The sequence below is a fragment of the Littorina saxatilis genome, linkage group LG5 (assembly GCF_037325665.1).
Source record: "Littorina saxatilis isolate snail1 linkage group LG5, US_GU_Lsax_2.0, whole genome shotgun sequence".
Classification (NCBI taxonomy): Eukaryota; Metazoa; Mollusca; class Gastropoda; order Littorinimorpha; family Littorinidae; genus Littorina; species Littorina saxatilis.
The window spans coordinates 42,024,090-42,032,455 of NC_090249.1; positions in this window are offsets into that span (position 1 = coordinate 42,024,090).

Sequence of the window (8,366 nt, forward strand, 5' to 3'; positions counted from 1 at the left end):
GGTGACTCGGTGATGAGAACTGTCAGAGAAGAACTCATGTTTCCCGGCAAAGCGTCCCAAAACCTCAGTGTGTCGGGCCTCTGTGTGGACGATTTAACGCACTGGTTGACCAACATTCCACAATCCAAACAGGTTCAACTAGTAATCGTCCACATCGGGGTCAACACTTGCCGACACAACACCATCACAGAGACAGCATGGTCCGGATTGTTCAAGCTCATGAAGAAGGTGTTTCCTGCAGCACGTCTACATGCTTCCTCTCTTGTGCCACCAAAGGGAGAGCACGCTCTGAGCAAGACTGTAGCGACCTCCAATCATTCCCTGGAAAGGGTTTGTGCCAGAGAGTGTGTCTTGTTTACCGACCACACTGACACCTTCCTCACCGCCAGTGGCGCCCCTCGCAAGGCCCTGTACCGGGACGCCCTTCACCCAAGTCGGCAAGGTACCATACGCCTGGCATGCAATCTCAAGTTTGCCGATGTAAAGATTGTGGACAAAGAACAAGATCAACGAGGCCGAGAGAGAAAGGTGACAGAGGGGCCAATCTCACATCGCTACACCGGCCAGCCTGCTGCAACTTCGCAGCGCCGGGGACCTTTGCTGCAGACCCCTCGCGGAACCGGACAGCCGAGTCGCCACCACGACCAGGGACCGGAACTTGTGTTGCGAAACAGTCCAACGCCCTACCCACACCCACCCCCTCACCTAGGGGAGCGAAAGCAGCCGGGCAACACAACCACGACTTCTGCGAAACAGACCAACGATGTCTGCAGACTGCGCCGCTCCAGCGATCAGCAGCACTACAGCCAGTCCCATCAGGCAGTCAGAGAGGGGCCGCCCTACCCTGTGCCTCCATATGTCTGGCAATATGCAGCCCCTTGGTCTCCCCCGCGCCACATGCTTCCTTCATCATTCCCGCTCCAGACACACCATAACACAGTGCCACCCCACCGTGCATACGGTCCCATGCTCCCACATCTTCAACAGTGTTCCCCACCCTCCAGCTACCAGGGCTACTACAAGTACAACTCGGATATGTGTACGCTGGTGTAATGTCACGTGGAGTGTATTTCATAGGTGTGACGACTTATTTTTTGGATTACTCTTACATGAGTGTGTGTGTGTGTGTGTTTGTTTGTGTGTGCGTGCGGTAAGAGAATGCGAGACAATACAGCATTATTGGTGTCATCTGCCATGATGGTAACACTTTGCATACTTTTATGTACGACTGTGCTACTGCACGAACATTTAGTAATTTACCCTTGTGAGGGTGTGAGCATGATTTCGTGGCCTTTATCCTCCTGATTGAACTTCATATTACCTTCGTTTTTACTGTGCTGTGGTTCAGGCTGTCACAGCAACTCTTTCACAAAGAGACGAGAATCACATTCTTTGTCTTGCGTGAGACAGAGACTCGATGTGTGCGTGCTCCTTTATTGTGCGCCTTTAATCGGACAAGCTTTAGTGACAGCAGTGTGTTCGGACGGTCAAGCGATTCGCCCTTTTCTATCGGATTGAAAGTGACTTCTGTTTCTAAGCGACAAGTGTGTCAACATTGACTCTTGTGTCAACTGCTTTGTGTCAGACTTGTTAAGAGTCTATTACACTAGTTCTGTAGTTTTAGTTTGGTTCTTTATCATTATAAACGGTAACTGTACCGTTTTATTTTTATTTTCCTGTTTCCTAATTGTGCTTGTCTGCTTTTCGATTTTCTACTTGCTTATTGTTTGTTTTCGCTGTTTACCTAGTTTGTCGTCGGAAACAGTTCCTTGTCTCTTTACTAGTTAATTTACGCTTGACGTTGTGTTTCGTAAAGTGTCATATATCATTTTGGTTCCATCACTGTTTTGTATCTCTTCATTATTTTGTTGTCTTGCTTACTGGATAATTAGCTGATTCAGTATCAATAAGTATATTGTTTAATTAAACAAACAAACAAACAAAAAACGCCCCAAAACGCTACTTGAGCTTAAATATGAGTAGCTCTCCTACTACATGGCCAACAAAACAGGGTCTCCGTGTTGGGCACCTGAACATTAACCATGCTATAAATAAAATCAATGATATTTCTACAATGCTGTTAAATACTGGAACAAGTTTTCACATTTTTGGGATCACAGAATCAAGATTAACACCTCAGATTTCGGATTCTGACGTTGTTATTCCAGGTTACAGTACGTTACGCAGAGACCCTCAGCAAAGTAGAGAAACTGGTATACTTTTGTACATAAGTGAATCAATTAGTTATACACGAATAATACACCTTGAGAACTTCGTGGAATCTGTGTGGATTGAAGTTAAGTTGAGAGGAGCACCTCCACTCCTCATAGGATTTTGTTATAGAAATCCCGCAGAGCGAGCAAACTGGTCAGATAACTTTACACAGATGTTAGATGCAGTTCTGCTCGAGTCAAAGGAAACAATTCTGTTGGGAGACTTTAATGTTGATTTGCTTAAACAAAACAAGCAGTGGGTTGATATGATTAACCTCTATAATCTTAAACAAATAGTCAACACTCCCACTAGAGTCACATCATCCAGCAGTACTCTGATAGATCATATCTATATTACTGATCACCATAATATTGTCGAATGTTGTGTTCCAGCCAATGGTTGCAGCGATCATTTTCCTGTCTGTTTAACATGGTCAAGAAAGGGTGTCAAAATTCCTAAAGTTGGTCACAAGACAATAAAATACCGCTCTTTTTCTCAATTTAACGAAGACACCTTTCTACATGAACTTTGGAATTCCCCACTATCTGATACTTACAATTTTACGGATCCGGACGAAGCCCTAACACATTGGCTTAGTGCCTTCAATGACATATACGATAAACATGCTCCGTGGAGAATAAAGAGAGTTAGGCACATTGTAAAACCTAAATGGTTTGATAATGATTTACAACATGCCATTGACCATCGCGATTTTTTAAAGTCGGTTGGCAAGGAAGAGGAATACAGAGAACAGAGAAATAAGGTAAATTCACTTAAACGAACAAAAAAGATAAAATATTTTTGTGACCTAGCATCAAGTTCAAAGCAAAACTCAAAGAATATATGGAAGGCAATAAATGAACTTACGAATAAAAAGGCTGCCAGTCATCCGAGTTGTATCAAGGACATATCTCCCGATGCTTTAAACACACATTTTTCCAAAATTGCTGAAAATGTGATTAAAAATGACAAGTCCAAATTAAATGATTTGAAAGTTTTAGAAGAATTTTGCAAATCAAAACAAATTTCATGTCAAGCAAAAATTCCCCTTCTTACAGTACCTGAAGTTTTTCACGCACTTACACACCTCAAGCAAACAGGCACCCGGGGGCTCGATGGGCTTGATGGTAGGATTCTTAAATTGTCAGCCCCCGTAATTTCTGAAACACTTACCTACATTTACAATCTCTGTTTAGACAAAAAATATTTTCCAGTCGCCCTGAAACAGGCTAAAGTCATTCCTCTGTTTAAATCAGGTGACAAAAGAGACCCCTCAAATTATAGGCCAATTTCCATTTTGTCTGTGTTATCAAAACCACTGGAAAAGCATATCAACAAACACATCCTAACACATTTCAACCAAAACAACTTATTCCATCCTAAACAATCAGGATTTAGAGCTAAGCATTCCTGCCACACTGCCTTAATCTCTCTTGTTGATCAGTGGTTGGACAAAATAAACGATAATGAATTCTGTGGTGCCATTTTCGTAGACTTTGCAAAAGCCTTTGACGTAATTGATCACACATTATTGCTTAGAAAATTCGGTTTGTATGGCGTCGGATATGATACTATCAATCTTGTTAGTTCATTCCTCTCTGACAGACAACAGACAGTTCTTACAAACGCTAGAGCATCGAACATGCAAGCTGTATATTACGGTGTACCACAAGGATCGGTATTAGGACCTCTGCTCTTCTCAATATATGTTAATGACCTCCCCCTTTATATTCAACATTTATGTGAACTTTTTGCAGATGATACCACAATTCACTCCAGTAACAAAAATTTAACTCGCTTATCAGAATCCCTCCAAGGAAGTCTAAACCAGCTGACAGAATGGACTGACCTAAATCACATGTCTCTTAACCCAAAGAAAACCAAATATATGATAATTACAACTAGACAAAAACGACAGAATTTTACCTCAACTGGTCCCGATTTAATGATTGACGGCAATATAGTGGAAAAAGTCGACCATCACAAAGTTCTAGGTGTCCACATCGATAACAACCTGTCTTGGTCAACTCACATTGAACAACTTAGTAAATTAGTGTCAAAGAAAGTGTACCTCTTATCTAGAATTAAACACTTCCTTAATTGTCAAGCCAGGAAGTTATTTTTCACTGCTCATATTCAGTCTCTTATTGATTACGCATCCACTCTATGGGACTCTGCAAGTGATAATTCCCTAAAGCTACTCAGCAGATTACACAAAAGAGCGCTAAAAATAGTATTACTCAAACAGACTACTCTCACCGACTCAGACTACATCAACATAGGGGTCCTACCTCTGAAGTCAAGAATGAATTACAACAAAGGAATAATGATGCATAAAATTATGACAGAAAATGCACCCGAAACCATTTGCTCAAAGTTCTCTTTGAAGAATTCGCACCACTTTATAAAACTAAACACTCCTCTTCCTAGGATAGACCTATTTAAATCAAGTCTTGTTTATTCAGGAAGCAGCCTCTGGAACGCTCTTCCGGACGCCCTGCGGCAATCCACCAACACAGATTCTTTTAGAACCAAATATTCTTTCCATTTAATGAACTCTATGAACAAATAAACTTGATTGGTATGTTTTCTTTGTATACAGTTGTTCATTATCGGAATTATGGTTTATTGTGACAAAATCACGAAGATTTGGCTCTGTAATACATTGTTTTTCTGAGCTAATGTATTGTTGGGTTACTTTCCGTTTATCTTCATTGCTTTACACCCAATTTTGAACACTACCTTATGATCTACAATGCTTCTACATAATGCGCTTCATGTACATAAACTTATATGTTCTACCATTAATGTTTTTATGTAACCTTTTTTTCCCTAGTCATAGTTATAGTAAAATAGTTTAGTCCCTCTTTAGGGCGAGGGCCAGATGCAAAAAAGCATACCTATGCTTATTCTTGTCACCCTCGAAAAATAAAGATTTGTCATTGTCATTGTCATTTGTCTCTCTCTCTCTCTCTCTCTCTCTCTCTCTCTCTCTCTCTCTCTCTCTCTCTCTCTCTCTCTCTCTCTCTCTCTCTCACTCTCTAATCGAACGGGGAATGCAAAAAACGCAGTCAAGTCAACTTATTTTTTCAAATATTTACTTTCAAAGCTGTGCATCGTAGGTCTAAAATGTCGATTCCTTCCATATCTGTACAAATAAAAATGTGGAGGAAAAAATTCCGTTTAAAAAAATACACAATTGGCATTTATATTCTCTCTGTTGCTATTACATACCCAAGTAGACTGCGGACGGTAGTTTATTTTCTTCAAAATGTGTTCTTGCCCGTTGGTATTGGTTTTACCGTTTAATGAACTGCTGTCAACCTTTTTGCATCAACTGTCCAAACAGCTTCAGTTTAAGGGAATGTACTTTTCTCACGACCAAGCAAGCGCAGAGACTTCTTGTAGTCTATTCAATGGGTCATATTTTCTCCACCTACTTGATCATACTTATTCAAGTACTTCACTCGCGTCGAGCTTTTTCTGACAGCAGTACCGCCATACGTGTACCCAGGTGTGGGTTGTGCACGGAATTGCTTTACAAGGCCTATCGTAGGGTAGACTCTTAATCGGATTCATTTCTAATCTATCTTATCCCAGATTTAGGTGGTAGGATCCCATAACTTTCCCTGTTTAGCTTGTATTTGAGTATTATGTATCTGCTTTGTAACTGCTTGTAATAAGCCTTATTCTGTGTGTAATCTCTGCATCTTTAACGATCCCTATCATTGGGCAGGAATTTTAAGTACAACACCCCCCGTTGGCTTAGACCGGGTAGCCTCCCTATTGGCTTATCACAGTCACCACAGGGAGTCGGAGTGACCACTGTCTTTAAAAGGATGAACATTAGGCTAGATCAGCAAACGCGATTAGTGACACTGGGCGAGCTGTGTGGTGCTCCTATTGTGTTGTTGCCGTGAACGTGTCGAAGCTCTGACCAAATTTGTCGTGAACCGGTCTAGCTGTGTAGTTTGGCGCGAAGTTTGTAAGCGGTCGACTTGTGGTTTTAAATTCCGAGACCTGTGCTCTTTGTGTTTCGCGACTTAGGCGTCAGCAGCAGATTTTGTGTTTACGTTTCAAGTGTGCTCACTGAGGAGAATCTGTAAGTAATTAAATGCTTTATTCATTCCTTATGCTTTATTCTTATGTTTCATTTGATGCTATGATGTTTGCATATGTACATTTTGCCGCTGATTTGGTCCCAGGCGATGTTCGACCGGTCTCGCGTCAGAGCACAGGCGGAAGGTATCGTCCACTGGACTACTACTATCACAGAAAGACTACAAGGTACGTCACTCACCTTCGAGTCTTCTGTGTTCTTGGAGTCGCTTCCTGGGGGAAAATATTGTTCAAGACGGTTTGCCTCTTCCTACAGTCTGTGTAAGGTCAAATAAATACAGTTGAATGATTGTTTGAACTATATGCACCTTTAGTTTTCAGCTTCCGTTCGCTGCAGGTTGTTTTTAACCATCATTTGGACGAATCTTCGTTTGCGAGCCGCTAATATCCACTTGGCGGCTAATTATGCATCCGCACCGAATATGCATACCAGCGCTCATTGGTTAATAACAGGATATTCGATGATTATTTTCATTGGTCGACTGAAACGTTTTGCTCATTTTGAATGAAGTGGCAAACGGTTCTTCACTAATACCGAAAGTGAAAACTCCCGGGGGTAGCTTCCCTTTGCTTCACACTATTTACATATGTTCAAAGAAACTACAATGGGAAGAAGGATAACTTCCTCATTGGGCATGCTTAGAAATGAGAATGGCTAAATATGAGTTATTCCCCTTTGCTGCATGCTGATCAGGCTGTTTCCTGCTTTGTTATGACTAGTACAGTCGATCTTTCTCATGTTGTGACTTGCTTTATTTTCACATTTTCGGTATTTAAAACAGCAAACACACACACACACACACACACACACACACACATACACTGAAGAAGTTTCCATTTTGATTCGGTTATTTTATTTGGTGCTATATGTTTGCTTCACATTGTTTCTTCTTTTACATTGCTTGAGGTATCCCAATTCGCTAAACACATCCATAATGCATGCATGGCTCATTCGAAAGAGGGCAACTGAACAACTGATGCCCAATAGCAATAAATACTGAACAACTGAACAATAAATAGCAATAAATGATGACAGTGCCAAGTTTTTAAGTACAAAGTGAAATCATGTGACTGGACAAAGGCACAATTACAAAATACAAATAAAAAAATCGTGGCCCATTTTAAATTAAGTTCTCAGCTCATGGGGAAGCATAAGATGACCCTAGAAACCGAAATTAGGAGACCTCCCGCCCCCAGGGCAGACTACAAAAAAAAAGGGGGGGGGGCTAATTTGTGAAAAAGTATAAAAGGAATCAAAAACTGTATACATGTATTTAGTTAATACCCCAAAAATTGTATAGTATATACAATGTCAGACCCTAAAGAAAGTTTGTTAGTCATTGCTTAGGCAAAACAAAGCAAAATAGTCTGTTTACGGTATCCCGACCAACCCTATTTTTCCCCGCCAACCCTAGATTTGGAGAAAAAGAAAAAGAAAAAAAATCAATTTTGTTCCTGTTTTTTTGCAAAATAATTTAAAAAGATGGTTATAAAAAAAAAAGTAAGAAAAGCCGACCTACCGACCCTCTTTTTGTGTGCCTATGTTACTGTAAACAGACCAAAAGGTACATCAAAAACAACACACCAGGGATGCTACTCTCCCCTTAAAAATAGCCATGAGTCATAGGTGTGACGTTTGAATCTTTTAGCTAAATAAAACCATAGGCAATTGATCGGAAATATCAGGAAAAATCTTACAAGTTTATTATTTGTTTGCTTGGACCAATCCTCTTGCCGAAGTGTTTTACAGTAACAATTGATTTTACGTCAAAAATATCACAGGAATATCGAATGTTGAGGTAAGGCTGGGATAGCCAAGTTCAAGAATAACGGAAGGTGACTGTTGAATCTTTTTGAAAATGTATACAAATATAGATGGTAGGCAATTCAAAATTAAAAAAAGGACTCTCGGAGCATGGACTTTTGAGTCAAAAATTAAAGAAGGCTCTATGAGCCGAAGTACATGTTTTGTCTATTGTCTTTTTTTTATTTTGAATTCCCTACGATCTGTATTTTGATACAATTTTGGACCC